At 40.4% G+C, this 19,118-nt stretch overlaps 1 protein-coding gene and 1 long non-coding RNA gene across 2 annotated transcripts in view; one reads left to right on the top strand and one right to left on the bottom strand.

The window, feature by feature from the left end:
- Positions 1-19,118, top strand: part of USH2A (usherin) — a 1,013,951-nt gene that overhangs the window by 879,500 nt on the left and 115,333 nt on the right. The gene's annotated exons all lie outside the window — the stretch shown is intronic.
- Positions 11,141-13,506, bottom strand: LOC129652843 (uncharacterized). The gene is made up of 3 exons (XR_008714810.1): positions 13,146-13,506; positions 11,913-11,981; positions 11,141-11,787 (listed from the first exon to the last, which is right to left on the bottom strand). It is a non-coding gene; the product is annotated as an uncharacterized LOC129652843 (long non-coding RNA).

Below are 19,118 nucleotides of genomic sequence, written 5' to 3'. Positions count from 1 at the left end.
TTCTCTCAGGGAGCTTCTCTCTTATAATATTGCAGAGATGAGAACTGAACACTAAAAAGTAAGTGAAGCAGTGGGTTACAGCCCATAATATTCACCACACTGGGATTCAGATCCCAGACCCCACCACCTACTGGCCACAAACCACAACACATGAAAACATCATACATCAGAAGTGTTAAGCAAGAAATGCTCTGGAAAGTTTGTGAATGTGATTCTATTTGTATAAAAAAGTTCTAGAATATTATAAGTATAGAGAGGAGATATATTGGGACAAGGAACTTCTCTGCCCTTATCAATAAGGCTACCTGTAAGGAGAGGAGACAGTTTTACATTTTGCTTCATGTAATTCTCTATTTTTTCTAATGACTATTTATTATTATTTTATTTAAAAAATTTTAATCTTAGTAAAGATCTGTAAAACCCCAAATTAATCAAATTATGTCTCATAGATATTAGTTGGCAGCCCTGACTCTCCCCAGCATTGAGCAGAATGATGGGCAGGTAGCAGATATTAACACAATAGGAAAGACAGAATGAAATGCTCTGGGAGGTCAGCAGGAAACCTTGACTGAAGGGATTTCATGGGAAAGATGAAACATTGTGGTCTTGGGAGTGAAATACACATGGTTTTCAAAATGTGTGATGACTGTCCTGAATATGCAAACCCCTCACAAGGAAGAAAAACTGGACAACATAAGGCATCATTTTCAAAGACCAGATCATTTTCTATGCTTCCAGTTTTGGAAGCCCAATTTACATGAAGGTTATCTTATAGAGGATACCCAAAATACCTAAATAAGGTGAGGCAAACATATTTTAATGAAACTCCAGAAGAATCTTCATAAACAAATAGAATGTAATATTTTCTCACTATCCAATGTTCAAATTTCTCCTGACTAAGAAATAAGCAATGTATTAATTAAAGAAATCTTCATTTTTAACTTAATTTTTGTTTTATATTGGAATATAGATGATTTACAATGTTGTATTCCTTTCAGGTGCACAGCATGCACCTGATTCAGTCATGCATTTCATATATCCATTTTTTCCCATGTAAGTAATTGCAGAATGTTGAGTAGAGTTCCTATGCTATACAGTAGGTCCTTGTTGACTATCAACAAGGCTTTATATTTTATATATAGTTTGTATATGTTAATCCCAAGCTCCTAATTTACCCCTCCTCCCCTACATTTCATCTTTGGTAACCATAAATTTGTTCTCTGAGTCTGTGGGTCTGTTTATATTTTGCAAATAAGCTCATTTGTATCATTTTTTTCTTAGATTCCACATATAAGTGATATCATAATATTTGTCTTTCTCTGACTTCACTTAGAAATTTAATCTCTAAGTCCATCTGTGTTGTGGCAAATGTCATTCTTTCATTTTTTATGGCTGAGTAATAGTCCCTTGTATATATGTACCACATCTTCTATATCCTTTCCTCTGTCAAAGGACATTTAGGTTGCTTCTACGTCTTGGATATTGTAAATAGTACTGCAGTGGATACTGGGGTGCTTGTGTTTTTTCAAATTAGAAAACTCTAATGCCCAGGAATGGGATTGCTGGACCATATGGTAGTTTTATTTTTAGTTTTACAAAGAACCCCCATACTGTTCTCCATAGTGGCTATACCAATTTATATACCCATGAACAGTATAAGAAGTTTCCCTTTCTCCACATTCTCTCCAGCATATATTGTTTATAGAATGTTTGATGATGGCCACTCAGACTGGTGTGAGGTGATACTAATTTTTTTAAATTTGCATTTCTCTAATAATTATCACAGAGAAGGCAATGGTACCCCACTCCACTACTCTTGCCTGGAAAATCCCATGGACGGAGAAGCCCGGTGGGCTGCAGTCCATGGGGTCACTAAGAGTTGGACATGACTGAGCAACTTCACTTTCACTTTTCACTTTCATGCATTGGAGAAGGAAATGGCAACCCACTCCAGTGTTCCTGCCTGGAGAATCCCAGGGACGGGGGAGCCGGTGGGCTGCCGTCTATGGGGTTGCACAGAGTCAGACGACTAAAGCGACTTAGCAGCAGCAGCAGCAATAATTATCAATGTTGAGCATCTTTTATATACCTCTTGGCCATCTATATGTCTTCTTTGGAGAAAGGTCTATTTAGATTTTCTGCCCATTTTTTGATTAGGTTGTTTATTTTTTTATATAGAGCTGCATGAGCTGTTTGTAAATTTTGGAGATTAATCCCTTGTCAGTTACTTCATTTGCAAATATTTTCTCCCATTCTGTGGGTTCGCTTTTCATTTTGTTTATGGTTTCATTTGCAGTGCAAAAGCTTGTAACTTTGATTTGGTCCTATTTATTTTTGTTTTTATTTTCATTACTCAAGGAGATGGATCCAAAAAGATTTTGCTGAATTTTATATCAGAAAGAAATCTTCACTTATATTTAGAATTAAGAATGTATTTTTTATTTGACACTTCATTTATATATCATGGTCTTTTATATTACATTTAACAGTGCCCTCATTATATGATTAGAAGCAATGTTCTTAAGCATAGAAGTTCTTTTTTAGTTATGTGATCCATGGGGAAATCTATTATCTCCCACCGTACCCTTGTATTCATGTCCTCAACTTCCACCCTGAAAGAAGAATACTGAAAAATCCTTGACAGGAGCTTTCTGAATGAGACATCTTAATTTAAATATATTTTATTGACAACATCATTATTGCGATTATTAAACTTCTAATCTTTTAAATATGGCTTTCATAGATATGAGCCTAAACATTTAATCTCTCAGAAAGTTCTACTGGAATTCCAACATGACTTAGCCTCTAAGTCTTCCCTTCACATTTTTGTTTGTTTATTTGCTCAGTCATGTTCTACTCTTTGTGACCCCATGCACTGTAGCCTGCCAGTCTCCTTTGATCATGGGATTTCCCAGGCAAGAATACTGGAGTGGGCTTCCATTCCCTTCTCCAGTGGATCTTCCTGACACTGGGATTGAACCCACTTCTCCTGCATCTCCTGCATTGGCAGGTGGATTCTTTACCACTGAGCTACCTGGGAAGCCCTCATCCCTTCATATCCAGTTTCATTTTACAGCACAATACTCAAAGTATTCAATGAACTATGTTATTTATTTAAGCTGTTTGATTCTATTTTTAATCACACTAAAAAGTTCCTTCAAAAAAGGAAGGTTTATAGCCTCAAGCTTTAAGCCTTGCATGTCTCTTGGTATATGGGCCTTCCCCAACATTCATTTACCAGACCAATATTGCTTTATTCCTCCATTTTTCTAAAGATTAATCTTTGCAGTGTTAAAAAGAAGAGCCAGAATAATTGAGAAACAATATTTCTGCATTCTGCTTTTGAGTGTATGTATGTATGTGTGTTCAAAGTGGTCCTCCAAAACCTGGATCTTTGTCCCTGAGTATCCGAAGAGGAAATTTCATTAGGGTCATCAAGAAAAGTCCCATTTGAACTTTTTAGCAATCAAGGACATATTCCACAAAGCAATCAGGCTAGAGTTATGACATTCTGTTTACTAGACAAAGTGTCCATGACTCTTTATGGACTGATGTCTTTGAAAGAAGTAATCAAGAAAACAAACTATTGTCTTTCAGTTTCATCCATTCCTATGTCCCCAAGAGAATGTGTTCAACCATTTTTTAAAGATACCTAAAGAAGGAGATTCTAGAAGTTCTTCTTTCCAATTCCTCATTATCAGAGAAGAATGTTCCTTTTAGCCTATTCAAATCCCTCCTCCTATATTTGAGGTCCATCTCTTCCTATTCAAAATAGCATTACTTCTTTCTATAATAGTATATTGGAACCTCGGGGTCAAGAACATGTTATTGACCATTCAATCCAATTTGGAAAATAGTCATTGAGTACTCTATTCAATTTGTCAATACTCTATACTACCTTCTACTGTATGAGAGAAGTCTGCCATGCAGCTGGGCTATGGGCAGAGACTCTGAGGGAAGAGAGTAGTCAAGTTTGAGACACAGGTTTTTTACTGCTAGGCATTTCAGGCTTATAAGGTTCTTTGCTTCTGAGTTTCTGCTGCTCATGTGTTGATGTTGTATTTCAATTGCTAAGTCATATCCAACTCTTTGAGACCCCATGGACTGTAGCATGCCAGGCTCCTCTGTCCTCCACAGTCTCCCCTGAGTTGGCTCAAATTCATGTCCTCTGAGTCAGTGATGCTATCTAACCATCTCATACTCTGTCGCCTCCTCCTTCTTTTGCCTTCAACCTTTCCCAGCATCAGGGTCTTTCCCAATAAATCAGCTCTTCGCATCAAGTGGCCAAAGTATTGGAGCTTCAGCTTTACCATCAGTCCTTCCAAAGAATATTCAGAGTTGATTTCTTTAGGATTGGCTGGTTTCATCTCCTTGCAGTCCAAGGGACTCTTGAGTCTTCTCCAACACCATAGTTCGAAAGCATCAATTCTTCAGTGCTTAGCCTTCTTTATGATCCAGTTTTCCCATCCATACATGACTACTGGAAAAACCATAGCTTTGACTACTTGGACCTTTGTCAGCAAAGTGATATCTCTGATTTTTAATATGTTATCTAGGTTTGTCATAGCTTTTCTTCCAAGGAGCAAGTGTCTTTTAATTTCACGGCTGCAGTCACCATCCACAGTGATTTTGGAGCCCAGGAAAATAAAATCTTGCACTGCTTCCACATTTTCCTCTTCTATTTGCTGTGATGTGATGGGACTGGATGCCATGATCTTAGTTTTTTGAATGTTGAGTTTCAAGTCAGCTTTTTCACTCCCCTCTTTTACCTTCATTAAGAAGCTCTTTAGTTCCTCTTCACTTTCTGCTATTAGAGTGATATCATCTGCATACCTGAGGTTGTTAATATTTCTTCCAGTAATCTTGATTCCAGCTTGTGAGTCATCCTGCGCAGCATTTTGCATCATGTACTTTGCATATAAGTTAAATAAGCAGGGTGATAATATACAGCTTTAACGTACTCCTTTCCCAATTCTGAACTAGTCCATTGTTCCATGTTCAGTTCTAGAGAATGTATGCTTTTTGACCTGAATACAAGTTTCTCAGGAGACAGGCGAAAGAATTTTCCAAAGTTTATTGTGATCTATACAGTCAATGTAGTCAGTGAAACAGAAGTACATAGTTTTTCTGGAACTCCCTTGCTTTCTCCATGATCCAACAAATGTTGGCAATTTGATCTCTGGTTCCTCTGCCTTTTCTAAACCCAGGTTGTACATCTGGAAATTCTCAGTTCACAAACTGCTGAAACATAGCTGGAAGGATTTTGCACATAACCTTGCTAGCATATGAAATGAGTGTAATTTTGTGGCAATTCTTTGGCATTGCCTTTATTTGGGATTAGAATGAAAACTGGCCTTTTTCAGTCCTGTGGCCACTGCTGCGTTTTATAGATTTGCTGATATATTGAGTGCAGCACTTTCATAGCATCATCTTTTATGATTTGAAATAGTTCAGCTAGAATTCCATCACCTCCACTAGCTTTGTTCATAGTAATGCTTCCTAATGCCCACTTGACTTCACACTCCAGGATGTCTGGTTCTAGGTGAGTGACCACACCATCATGGTTATCAAGGTCATTAAGACTTTTTTATATAGTTCTTCTGTGTGTTCTTGCCACTTCTTAATTTTCTGCTTCTGTTAGGTCCTTGCCATTTCTGTGGTGATTTTCTTTTAAATCTTTCTATGGCCTTCCTGGCTCTACTCACTGTTTTTCCAATTCCTGCATCAACTAAATGTCTTCACTGCCTCTTTCCATTTCTGTGCCTCTCCTAGGATATTTTCCAACTTCTTGTTTCATTGACAACTGTGGCTGAAATGCACCAGAGCAAAGGAACTACATTTTCAATTTGTGAGATACAGAATCCATCCCCACAATCCAGGATTACAGTCCAGTTCCCAGACTTGCAAGAGGTGTCACAATGCCCCTCATTTAGTCTCTTGTTTCTCTTGGGATCCCATCCCCCTACGAGAAGTCACCAATAAATTGTGTGTAGAGTCGTGCCGTCACTAACTTGTCCCAGAGTCCCCCCAGAGCTGTTTATAGACAGGTGGACGTAGCTGGGAGAGCCTCATAAGACAGGTGCAATGAATGCATGAGTCCTCCTGATGGTGGCAGTGGATGGAGAACTGGCAGTGGGGGCCCTCCATGGGGGTGAAGAGCATATGTGTTGGCAGGAGCAACAGCAGCAGAGGCAGCAGGAGAGACGAAATAGAAAGAGTATGGCTTTTAATGTATCACCAGCTTCTCTCCTAATCACATGAAAAGTTTCATCTCTGTTTGGACCTACAGAGATTCTTCTAAGGGGAAGAGAGAGATATCTAGTTCCTTAGGATCTCTTCAAACCAAGCCCCTCCTCTACTGAAAACCAGCTTTAGGTAGAAGTCTTAAGCCCCCTCCCAATTAGCTCGGTGATGAATTGTGCAGTGTCAGGAGAGAAACTGCATGTAGCCTTGCTTGGCACGGGAGAGTTCCATGGTGGTATTTACAGGGAACACTCCTGGCGAGGTTGGCGGTACCGTTGCCACCATTCAGATGTGTTTGCTTTTTTTCCCGGGCACCTGCCATCACACTGGCAAAAATAACTTGGGACAGAAAGGCAAAAGTGGTTTACCTGTTAGTCTGTGCTGTCAGTATATCCCTGCTCACCCCACGGGGTTATAAAACATCAAGCCCAGATTAGACACTTGCCCAGTCCCCTGAAAGATAGATGGCCCCTCGCTCTGTACGTAGAATCAGGCATGCGGTGCTGAGGAGTAAGCAAATTATATGGGTCACTAAAAGTTGGCTTCCGATCTGGAAATAAAATCCAGAATTACAGACTCTAGTTTCTAGATTCTAATTGCCAAACTTCCTCGCCCAATGTCACAGAGGAAGTATTCAAAACATCCCCATGTGGTTGTCGCAAATCTCTTTACCATTAAGTAGATATGTAAGGGGAAAAAAACGAGACTCTTTATAATTGCCATATGATAGGGAGTTTGTGAATAAATCAATGATTTATTTTTAATCCCATTTTCATTTTGGCTTAGTCTGATGTAAAATATTATTGCTCTTTACATATGATCTTGAATTAGTTGGAGCTCTTAAATTTGATTGTTGTTGGCATTTTTCCCCAGATCCACTGATAAGTCAAAAGAAATGCTTTGGGAAATACAGTTATCTAAAAAGACTACTTTGGTGACTGTTGTTCCAAAATCAAGAAAAAATAGCGATAAAAACAATAGCCATACTTTCTGTGTCAGTTGGGACTTTCACATTATAGAATATGAGTAATAATATCATTCATTCTGATATAAAATATGGGAAAGTAGATGTCACACAAAACAACGTGTTGGTACAACCCATTTTTTATTGTAAAGACCTTTGTTTGCTCTCAACTGTTCATTTATTAGGCTTCTGTTATCTTTCTGCTTTTTTCTAATACCCTACCCTACCCTAATACCTAACCAATCTACTTGCTCAATATTATTGGGCATAAAAAAACATGTAAGTCTTGAACTTTGTGTAACTGGTTCCTTGGAAGGGTCTTACTTATCTCCAACCGCTTTATTCCACAAGCTTTATCAGGACTTCCTTCCTTGCTCATGAGATCTCTAGAGCAAGTTCCATGGTTTTCCAGTCACTTTCGGTGACAAGGACCAGCCCAGTTTTGGTAATCAAGACTCATTTGTATGCTAAAATATCCGGTCTAAATCCAGTCTAAAGCCTGACTTGTGTTAAGGCATCAACAGTGGGGAATAGAGGGCATGTCCATTTTTATTTCTTTTGTTCTTGTTGATTTCCCAAGGGTCATGGTAGAAAATATAAAATTAAACTAAAAGAGACAGAGCCTAATATTGTTCTGGTCCATCTACCATTGCCTTCGTATGTGTAAATGTCTCATGGGATTTTTTTTTTTTTATGGGTTACATAGAGGTCTCCCATGGGAAATTCCATGCTTCACAGTTCCTGATGCAGGCAACACACTCTTTGGCAAATTTCTTGCACCCTTGTCCATTACTGCCCCCAAAGATCCACCCACAGCCTTCTACTTGTAGGTTCCCCTCTCCCAAAACATCAGCCAATATCAGGACCTAGCATGTTAGCAAAACTCATTCCTTTCTTGACATTCATAGGCTTGTAGAAAAGTTGTTCTGTTTAAAAAGGAAAATACAACTAGCCCAGCACTATCTTCTCTACTTACTTTACCACTGGGTGGGACCCAGCCAGCCTCAGAACTTGAGAATTCATTGAATGAGAAGCAGGTATCAGCTTCTGTATTAGGCCATGATCCCCAAATCCTGGGATCACGTAAGAATCTCAGAAGACCCTTCTTCACCCTGGTGGCTGCATAAAAATTGCCCTATAAGTCTCTTTACCTCCATAGCTGGCCTCTTGAAGAGAGTGGAAGGTCCATCTTGCCTTTTTTGCAGGCACCCTCAATTTCTTCCTGATGTTCTCCAGGGCAGTGGTACCTTTTTGATGTTAGGTACCAGTTTTGTGGAAGACAGTTTTCCCACAGACTGGCATGGGGGGAATGGCTTCAGGATGATTCATGCATGTTACATTTATTGTGCATTTTATTTCTGTTATTATTATATCAGCTCCACCTCTGATCATCAGGCATTAGATGCTGGAGGCTGGGAACCCCTGATCTAGGACACTCTAGAGAGGAATGTGGAGCACTTCCCCTCCCTCTCTCAAGTGGTAAAGAGATAACCTGGAGACACTGCCCTACAGAATTCCTCTCTGGAACTTGCTTTTCATAAACCTGGATCTTCTCTTATATAAGTTGTCTTAAACAGATCTTCAGAGGGAAGATGAACTTGAAGATGTAAAGCTGATACTTTCTGTAAGTCGTGTAGACGTTTGCCTAGCACTTCCAGTAAAGCTGCATTATTATTCAGTCGCTAAGTCATGTCCAACTCTTTGCAGCCCCCTGGACTGCAGCACACCAGGATTTCCTGTCCTTCAGGAGCTTGCTCAAACTTATGTCCATTAAGTCAGTGATGCTATCTAGCCATCTCATCCTCTGTCACCCCCTTCTCTTCCTGCCTTCAGTCTTTCCCAGCATCAGGGTCTTTTCCAGTGAGTCAGCTCTTCGCATCAGGTGGCCAGAATACTGGAGCTTCAGTTTCAACATCAGTCCTTCCAATGAATAATCAGGGTTGATTTCCTTTAGGATTGACTAGTTTGATATCTTCACTGTCCAAGGGACTCTCAAGAGTCTTCTCCAGCACCACAATTTGAAAGCATCAATTCTTTGGCACTCAGCCTTCTTTACAGTTCAACTCTCACATCTGTGCATGACTACTAGAAAAACCATAGCTTTGACTATATGGACCTTTGTCAGCTAAGTGATGTCTCTTCTTTTTAATATGCCATCTAGGTTTATCAATAGCTTTTCTTCCAAGGAGCAAGTGTCTTTTAATTTTGTGGCTGCAGTCACTGTCCACATTGATTTTGAAGCCCAAGAAAATAAAATCTGTCACTATTTCTACTTTTTCCCCACCTATTTGCCATGAAGTTATAGGACCAGATGCCATGATCTTAGTTTTTTGGATGCTGAGTCTTAAGCCAGCTTTTCACTCTTTTCTTTCACTTTCATCAAGAGGCTCTTTAGTTCCTCTTCACCTTCTGCCATTAGAGTAGTGTCATCTGCCTATTTGAGGTTATTGATATTTCTCCCAGCAATCTTGATTTCACCTTGTGCCTCATCCAGCCCAGCATTTCACATAATGTACTCTATATATAAGTTAAATAAGCAGAGTGACAATATACAGCCTTGACATACTCCTTTCCCAATTTTGAACCAGTTCATTTTTCCATGTCCAGTTCTAACTGTTGCTTCTTCACTGGCATGCAGGTTTCTCAATAGGCAGGAGCCACATATTTTTCTAAGTTCTAGTCATTATTCTGCAGCACACCCTGTTACATAGCTAGATGGCTCCATCATCTTTCTAGTTGCTTAAGCCACACCATAAGTTGTGTGGCTTGAGTCCTCTACTTTGCTTCCATATCCAATCTTTTCCTAAGTTCTGTTGATTCTACTTCTACAGTATGTTGAATCTTCTGCTTGAAGGTCCCATGATGTCCACTTCTCAAATGATCACATTGTTACACTTCAGATGGATCCGGCATCCTACTTAATTGTCAAGTTACTATAGTGTTACTTACCTCACACAGGACTGTTGCAAGGACTAAATAAAAGAATGCATATGCAAAATATTTTAAGACTATAAATAGGCTATACAACTTCAGATATCCTATTATTTTGAATAACAGAGGCTTTTAAAAAATGCAGAAAATATTAGGCTTGGATAAAGCAACTATATGAATTTTGTCATGACTGGAAAAACTGTGTTGCTGTGCTGTGTTCAGTCATGTCCAACTCTGTGACCCCATGGGTGACCCTTTGGGCTCTAGCCTGTCAGACACCTCTGTCCATGGAATTTTCCAGGCAAGAATATTGGAGTGTGTTGCAATTTCCTACTCCAGGGAATTTTCCAGACCCATGTCTCCTACATGTCCTGCACTGGCAGGCAGATTCTGTACCTACTGAGCCACCTAAGAAGCCCCTTTGGGAAAACTTAGGTTGTGTTTCTTTTAAGCAAGCCTTACCTTGCAACAAAATGCTGAACTTGCAAGTTTAAACATTTCCTCATACCTTACTGTTAATTTCCAGGTAATATCTCAGATATTGGGTTAGACTCTGTTTCCTTCCTAAGTTTCCCAGAGCGAGAATATGCTCTTCATCTCCCTGAGGTTTAGTCCTGACCCGTCTCCCCTCAGGACCATCAGCATCTCACACTGGTCACCCTAAGAGTCCTCCTCGGGCCATTTCCACTCTAGATGCTGCTCTGTTTACCTGCCGTGACACTCACAGGACCCTGCCCATTCCCTTAGAGCTGAGATCATATCAACAAAACATATGGTCTTTTGCACACACACACACACACACACACACTTCCCAAATCATACAGATGCAGCCAAGTTGGCAGCCACCCACTTCACTTTTACCATCGGTATATGGGACACGGGTGGGAAGACTGTTTGCCCTTTAACTCAGGTATGTTGTTTTTTCCTGCTCTTTAACTGAATTATAAGGAAGCTCTATTTAGACACCAAGATTTTTCTCAGAGCCTTGTTAACAAATACTGTTTGATTCCATTTATTACGATATACTTAGGATAGTCAGATTCATAGAGTCAGAAAGTACATTGGTAGATGCCTGGGAAGGGGAGAGGGGATGGGGAGTTAAGAGTTTAATGGGGAAAGAGTTTCAGTTTAGGAAGATAAAAATTCAGGAGATGGATGTGAGAACTCCACAATGTGAAAGTACCTAGTGCTGACCTGCATAGTTCCAGATGGTTAAAATAATATGTTTTATATTATGTGACTTTTACCAAAAAAAATTTTTTAATAATATATGTATATATGGATATGTACACAAATATATGTATGAAAGTAAAAGGAACTAGCCCACACTCTAAACAGGCCCAGGCCATAAATTCAGAATGTGCACTATTTAGCAGAGACAACAAGCTGTAAATGGCAGTGAAGGGCAGAAGCTAATTGAACTCCAGGGCTCTTGTCGCCAGTGGAAAGTCACCAGTACCTGAGACAAGATGGCTGCTCCCAAATCCCCCTTTGTAGCCAAGAGATCACGTTCTGAGCTCTGCAAGGGCTTCTGGGTGAGGGGGAATCATACACAGATGACCAATTCTTTTATGGTTCACAGCCGATCAAAGTGAAATTCAGCAGCTGTTCAGGACAAGTGACCACTGTAACGGCTGTAATATAACCTACTAAATAGAGAGGGAATTGCATTAGAGCAAGAGGTTAGCCGTGATTATCGGCAGGTGAGTGCTTTATTGAAGTTGAAAGACCATTAACATTGATAGAGTAATTATTTCAACTTGAAAGTAATTACCTTGATGGGTGATAACTTCTCCAGTGTTCCCAGATTTGATTGGGCCAAACAATGGTGAGCTCCTGAAGCCTAGAAAAATATTACAACAATACCGTGATTTTTAAATTACTGAAACCACTGTTGGAATATTTTAATTATGCCGAACAGTGAAAAGATTTTGCCTTACACCAGCCAGTGACCTCTCATGTAGAGAGAGACATTTGCTTTTTAATCCAAATGCAATGACCCACACCCACCACCTGTGAATACATATGTGATGGGTTTCCAAATGAATCTTTTTTTATCTCGATATAATGTTTAAGGTGAAACATCTTGTTAATGCTGTAGCTGGATGTTACTAAGTTCCAATAGCTAGCCTTGGGGATCATAGCTGTGAAGTAGGAGGCCCCAAAATAGCATTTTCTCTTTGTCACAGAGGGTTTAAATTTGTATGTATTAATATTTTGCTAATGAAATTCTCAAAATTGAAAATTATGAATACCATGTATTGTAGATCCCAAATCTCAGATTGTAGTGTGTCCTGTAAACCATTTGTTGAAATAGCTTTCTTGCTTGATGCGATGCAACTCCACTAGAATCATACCATGATCAGGGTGCTTTCTGTTCATTCATACTGAGCTGCTGCTGCTGCTGCTAAGTCGCTTCAGTCGTGTCCAACTCTGTGCGACCCCATAGACTGCAGCCTACCAGGCTCCCCTGTCCCTGGGGTTCTCCAGGCAAGAACACTGGAGTGGGTTGCCATTTCCTTCTCCAATGCATGAGAGTGAAAAGTGAAAGTGAAGTTGCTCAGTCGTGTCCGACTCTTAGCGACCCCATGGACTGCAGCCCACCAGGCTCCTCCATCCATGGGATTTTCCAGGCAAGAGTACTGGAGTGGGGTGCCATTGCCTTCTCCGTCATACTGAGCATCAGTAAACAAAGTGAAAGTTGAAAACTTGAGCTTGTCTGAAAACTAATACATGTGTGAAAACCATGCGTTGTTTGCATTTGAGGACCAATACACACAAAATCTAAAGTGGTTGATCAAGACCAAGAAATATTATGGGACTCCTCCATTCATCATCTGTTCACCTTAAGTTTCTTTTCAGAGTCTGTCATGCACAGAAGCTACGACAGATGCAAAGTCTCCCCTCTCTGGGGCCCATGGTGTTCTTAGAGCAAATAAGGAGAGGGATAAATTACAAAATAATAAGCAATTATTTTTGGTTGTGCATAGGCATTGACTGTACTTACAAACATTTAAAAGAACCTGGGGCTGTCCTAACTCCTTCCTCTGCTTCCAAACTCAGCACTCACTCTCTGGAACCACAAAGCGTTGACTGAACACACACAGAATCATGAGTCTTAGTCCTGCTGTCAGAAAAGATGAATGTGGCATCACCCTCAAGTTCCTGGATGATTCTTTAGACCTTTCTATCATCTTGGCAGGATTTGATCAGATTATCAGCCAATGAAGGACTGTCTCTATGGCAGTACTTCCCAGGAGTTTTTTCCTAATGAAAATCTCAGACTCTCCTAAAGGCAAAACAGGTTTCCACCTGTTGTCTGAGAGCCGCCAAGGACTGTTTCACCAAGCAAGCCGTAATTCAGGATGTATGCCACGTGTGTTTCTTCCATCTCCCCTTCTCTGCTTTCTCTGCTCTGAATTTTTCTCCATAGACAAAGATGTTGGGTCTCTCTTTTTGAGGGACTCAGAAGGCAGAAATCCCTGCCTGCCAAGCTAAAAGAGATGTGCTAGCTGAAAAGTACAAGGACTGCTTTGAATTTGGTCAGGGAGTAAGGGTTTGAGATGAAACCATTGGGGAAGGAACAAGTTGATGGTTTGTATTATAAATCTCACCATTAAGGCAGCCAAAAAGGGAAGAATTCTGACCCAAGTGATGTCACATCAGAGTTCTCACCGCAGTAGGCTCGCTGTGCATCATATACCCTTGGGCTAAAGATTGTATGAAGGAGCCCCTCAGGTACTCTGAATTTAAAATAAGTGAAATAACTCATTTTTAAACATTTTCTTTGATACTTAAATTATTAAATGTTCACATTACAAAGTCAGAGTTTTAATCCATTCCAAAAGGTGCATTGTCTACCTCTGAAAGATAATAGTCATGTCTAGATAGTAAAATTACAATATTTTTTTAATGCATGTAAATGTTACTTTTTGACAAGACACAAGTAATGAATTTTCTCATATAAGTTCCTATTGGGTGATTATGATACAGAGTTTTATTTTTGCTCAAGCAATTACTAGTTCATGGCTGGATACCTGTGCCCATTAGTGGCTGGTTCTGTGTTTTTTTTAGGATGGTTATTGATCTCTTGCTGAGCTGAGATTCAGGTTTTATGCCAGATAGCTTGATTAATGGGTTGGTTTCTATAAGTGGACTGAATGGGGATAGAAAGCAGGGGCAGCCTGCTCTGCCAACCCCAAATCCGTCAAGACGCATAGCTCATTATGAAACAGTTATCAAGGATACATGAAAAATTAATTGGGCTCAGTTTGATTCTGAAAAGAATCGGCTTTCTACTTGGCGGGCCCCCCTACTCTTTCCAGATGTTGTGCACTGGCCCCTGGAGAAACAGCAAAGGGAGATGTATTAATACATTGTATTGATTAGATCAAGACCCCTGACAGTTATTTGTAGAGATACCATCTGGCTGCTGTTCGAATTCCTTCACCAAAAACAGGACGTGACAAGTTATTAATCTCAACTCTCTAAGTATAGACAGTTGCCTTTTCTGCTAAACCGCATTTTACCATTCCGTAGGAGATGGAGGCAGACCTGAAGGGTGCAGAAATTAAGGTTATTACACAAATTGAGCCATATGGTCCAAATATTTCAGCAAGAAAATTGCCAGGCAATAAAAATTGCTCCTGCCTTCCTAATGGTGTAAATTACAGTTTAACCATGCCTCTGATGATGTCCTTCTGCCGCGCTTAACTACTGTTACATGAAGGACATTGTTTTAAAAATATAAAAAACAAGTAAATGCCAGCAGCGTGTTTTACAATCTGTTAGTGTGTCATTAAGAACACTGTCAGAATTACATAAACATAATGGCAGGCAACCCAGCATACAAAAGAACTCGGATGGAAATTGAAAGAGTCTTGAAAACTCTTCTTTAGCTCTGTAATGTCAAGAGCATGGTCCCCTCTGGCAATTTTCCAGAGAGAAAAGCCCTGTCTGGGGATTTACCCTAATTCTCTCCTGTGCCCCGACAAGAGTGTTTTTCCAAACAAGACTCGCGAGACCTCATGGGCCTCGGTATATATCCTGCCCCAAGTGAGGGGAGAGCTAATGAATGCTAAATGGAATGATGGAAGTTGACCTTTTTAAGTATTTCTCTTGGTGGGGAGAAACACCAAAACCCCATCCTCTTCCTAAATGGTGACAAGTAGCATTGAAAGTACAAATTCTGCTCTGTTTCCAAAGAAACAGATCCTGTTCTTTGAGTCACAGAATTAAGAGGATGCTTAATCAAGATAATTGTACAGTAACCACCATTCATATTTGAGGAAGACCTGACCCCGTCAATTTTTTTTTTCCATTTATACCAAAGTGCCTGGCCTACCTTGCTATCATTTCACTCCCCTTCCTCCACCACACGTACACTTTCTATCCCTCTTCCCTGCTTCATCTTTCTCTTTAATATTTAATATTATGTAGCAGTATATCAGAGAAGGCAATGGCACCCCACTCCAGTACTCTTGCCTGGAAAATCCGTGGACGGAGGAGCCTGGTAGGCTGCAGTCCATGGGGTTGCTAAGAGTCGGACATGACTGAGCAACTTCACTTTCACTTTTCTCCTGAATGCATTGGAGAAGGAAATTGCAACCTACTCCAGTATTCTTGCCTGGAGAATCCCAGGGACGGCAGAACCTGGTGGGCTGCCGTCTATGGGGTCACACAGAGTCGGACATGACTGAAGCGACTTAGCAGCAGCAGCAGCAGTATATATTTTCACTCATATATCTCATTTACTGTCTGTCTCTCCACTCAGAATATAAGCTCCATGAAAGCAGGGATTTTTTCATTTACTTATTTCCCTTATTCCCATAACCTAGAACAATGTCACTTTTAGACAGACATTTGTGTAATGAATAAATGGATTGATGAATTGATATATTCTGTAATAAGCATGAGGAAACTTGAATTTTGTCTCTTGTTTCTATTCAGACTGTAATCATATTCTAGAATTTTTTTAATTGCTTGGTAATGCTATGTATTTAGCTTAAGAGGAAATTTATATGTTTACAGATAAATCCAATTGAGGTAGAATCATTTAAATCCTTCCTTTTTTATTGTATGTATTTATTTTTGGCTGTGCTGGGTCTTCACTGCTGCGCATATGCTTTCTCTAGTTGTGGCAGGCAGGGGCTACTCTTCACTGTGGTTTGCAGGCTTCTCATTGTGGTGGCTTCTCTTGTTGCAAAGACGGTTCTAGGGCACGTGGGCTTCAGTAGTTGCAGCACATGGGCTCAGTAGTTGTGGCTCATGGGCTTAGTTGCCCTGCAACCTGTGGGATCTTCCCATACCCGGGATAGAACCCATGTCTTCTGCACTGACAGATGGATTCTTAACCACTGCACCACCAGCAAAGTATAGTGTCTTCCAGTTTTAATCAATAAGCAGTTATTGGCTGATAACTTTCTACATAAACATATGTGGACACATTACACATGCTATCTCATTTCATCTTAATATCCACTTTGTGGAGTGAGCATTTTTATTTACAATTTATTAGTGAAGAAACAGAAGCTCAAAGACATGCCCATGGTCACACATGGTTCAGTTTCAGGTCTCATTAATTCTGAAGTCTGTTCTTTCTACTAACAGTGCTGCCTCTTGAGTTATCAGCCTGTAGGAAATAAGATGTTTATTAGAAACAGCTAAATATTCGGTTGGCCAAAAGGTCTACTTGGGTTTTTCCATAAGATGTTACAGAAAATCTGAACAAACCTTTAGTCAAACCAATTAAATGAAAGCCACAAGCCATAGCTCCATACAAGTGAGAGATGCCACATAGCTTGATATGGTTGTCTAATAGAAATGTAGAAAACCATTTAGAATAGATTCAAAGAATTAAAGGATCACTTGGTCTGAAAAGTTTAAAGAAGACTTTGGGGAGAGGTCTGTGCCTTTAAACAATGAGTAAGATTCAGAGAGAGGAGAAACTGACATTTCCTTACTCAGGCAAAGAAACAGAAGTCTAATTTTTATAATAAGCATCCAAAGGCATATCTCTGGTTCAGGAGGCAGAGAGGGGGATATTTTTTTAATCTCTCCCCATTTATTGGGCTGATATTAAGACAGCTTTATTTAAAATATTCCCAACAGATGCCTAGCAAAGCTGTCAAGTGAGGTGGTCAATGACTTGGGTCCTGGGGGGCCAGACAAGAATGAGCTAGGGACCGTCTCAGCATCTTCCTTGGTGTGCCTTGGGGAGGTCAGGTCTAGGAGCAGAGCCCCATGGAGTAGCCGAAACAGAATAAATAACTCAGTGGATGTTAGTTCTTATGATCTGAAATAGATTGACAGAAAAATCAGTATGTGACAGTGTTATTGTGCTTGTGTGTTAACAGGGTTCTTTCTGGAGAGGCTCATTCAGAACTTTTTAAAAGAAAAAGAAAAAGTTGTCTTTCTTTTTTCTTATTCCCCCTTCCTTCCCTACCAACTCTTTGCCAGAAGCATGTGCCACTTTACAAGTCACATTAACAGAAGAATGATCTTGTGGCAACTCTTGACCCAAGAGTCGAGGTGACAATACTGAGAAAGGAAAGGGCAGGCTATTGAGTCTTCTTCTCCAAAGCTGACCTGAGATACTAAACTCATTTAAAATTTTACCTGTGGGATTTCCCTGGTGGCGCAGTGTGAAGACTCTGCACTGCCAGTGAGAGGGGTACGGGTTCAGTTGCTGGTCAGGGAAATAATAGCCCGCAATCTGCATGGCATGGCCAAAAGAGGACAAAGAAGAAAAGAATATCCCAGAGAATCTGGGAATTCTAATTATAAAGTAAAATAATACCTGAAGTTCACAGTGTTCAGGTGATGCCTCACTTAGCTGTGGGCAGTGCTCAGACCCACTCCAAACCTTATCAGGGAAGACTGTGAGGTCTTCCCTGGCTTTGGGGCAATGGCCTGGGGCCACCGCACCAGCCTTCAAAACTGAAGCCTTGACCACAGCCAAATGGGTGAGGACACAGCCCTGGGTACTACCCTTGAGATGCCGCAGAGCCACATACAGAAGGAGGGGGAAGGCATTGCCAGCCACTCTTCTGAGGTCATCTCGGTTTTCTCCGTGCGGGACCTGTGTCGCCATCTTTTCTTACCTTACCCTGTGTCATTCCTGATTTACCAAAAAACTTAATATAGACCTAAAATTAGCTTCCTGAGCACTGCTGTGTACATTAAACCGTGACTAATGCTCTTCCTTTGTGACCGACCACATTCTAGAAATACGATAATGAGCACATTTAGGTTAAGGATGGTAACAGCCTCAAGAGAGTGCACTGATGTGTCCTTTCTGCCCAGAAGTACCTGGTCATGATACCTCACACCTTGGCATCCTTTCCTTAACAGAGTGATAATTATTTACTAGTGGAATATATGCTTATCACATCTAGAAATTAAAGTTGTGAGGGGCATTGTGCATCCAGGTCCCTGTGGCTGGATGGCCCCATCTGTTAGAGATAAATCACTTTAAAAAATTATATTAGCCTCACAGACGGTCAAGAAATGGAGCGGGGGAGGGGCGGCAAGGAGGCTTAGTTTTCAATCCTGTGAAATAGAGTGTGGTCAGTCCACGGTCAGCACATTGCAGCCTTCAGACACCAACTCCACATTTCCACTCTGTGAACCCCAGGTGGCCAATTAACAGTATGTGCTATTTATTCATTACAAAACAGGCAGGAGGAATGGGATGGTTAGATTGACTGTTAAGAACTCTTAGCAAGGAATAGATAAAAAATCATAAATGAAGAGGCACCTCCCCTGCCCTCCCCGCCACACACACACACACAAAAAAAACTCTGGAAAGTCCAGAAGAAATCTGGAGGAATCCTCTTAAGTGTATCTGGAGTTTCAACTGGAAGCAAGGAATTTAAATGGAAAGATTCTCTTTGTACATTTTCTTCCTAAATATATATTACTCTTTAATTCTCTCATTTCCTTAGAATGTCTTTCCTTCCTAAGGCAAAAACAAAACAAA

This window comes from Bubalus kerabau, chromosome 5 (genome assembly GCF_029407905.1).
Source record: "Bubalus kerabau isolate K-KA32 ecotype Philippines breed swamp buffalo chromosome 5, PCC_UOA_SB_1v2, whole genome shotgun sequence".
Lineage (NCBI taxonomy): Eukaryota > Metazoa > Chordata > Mammalia > Artiodactyla > Bovidae > Bubalus > Bubalus kerabau.
Note: the sequence above shows the minus strand (reverse complement) of the source record. Positions and strands in the feature narration are given on the sequence as shown.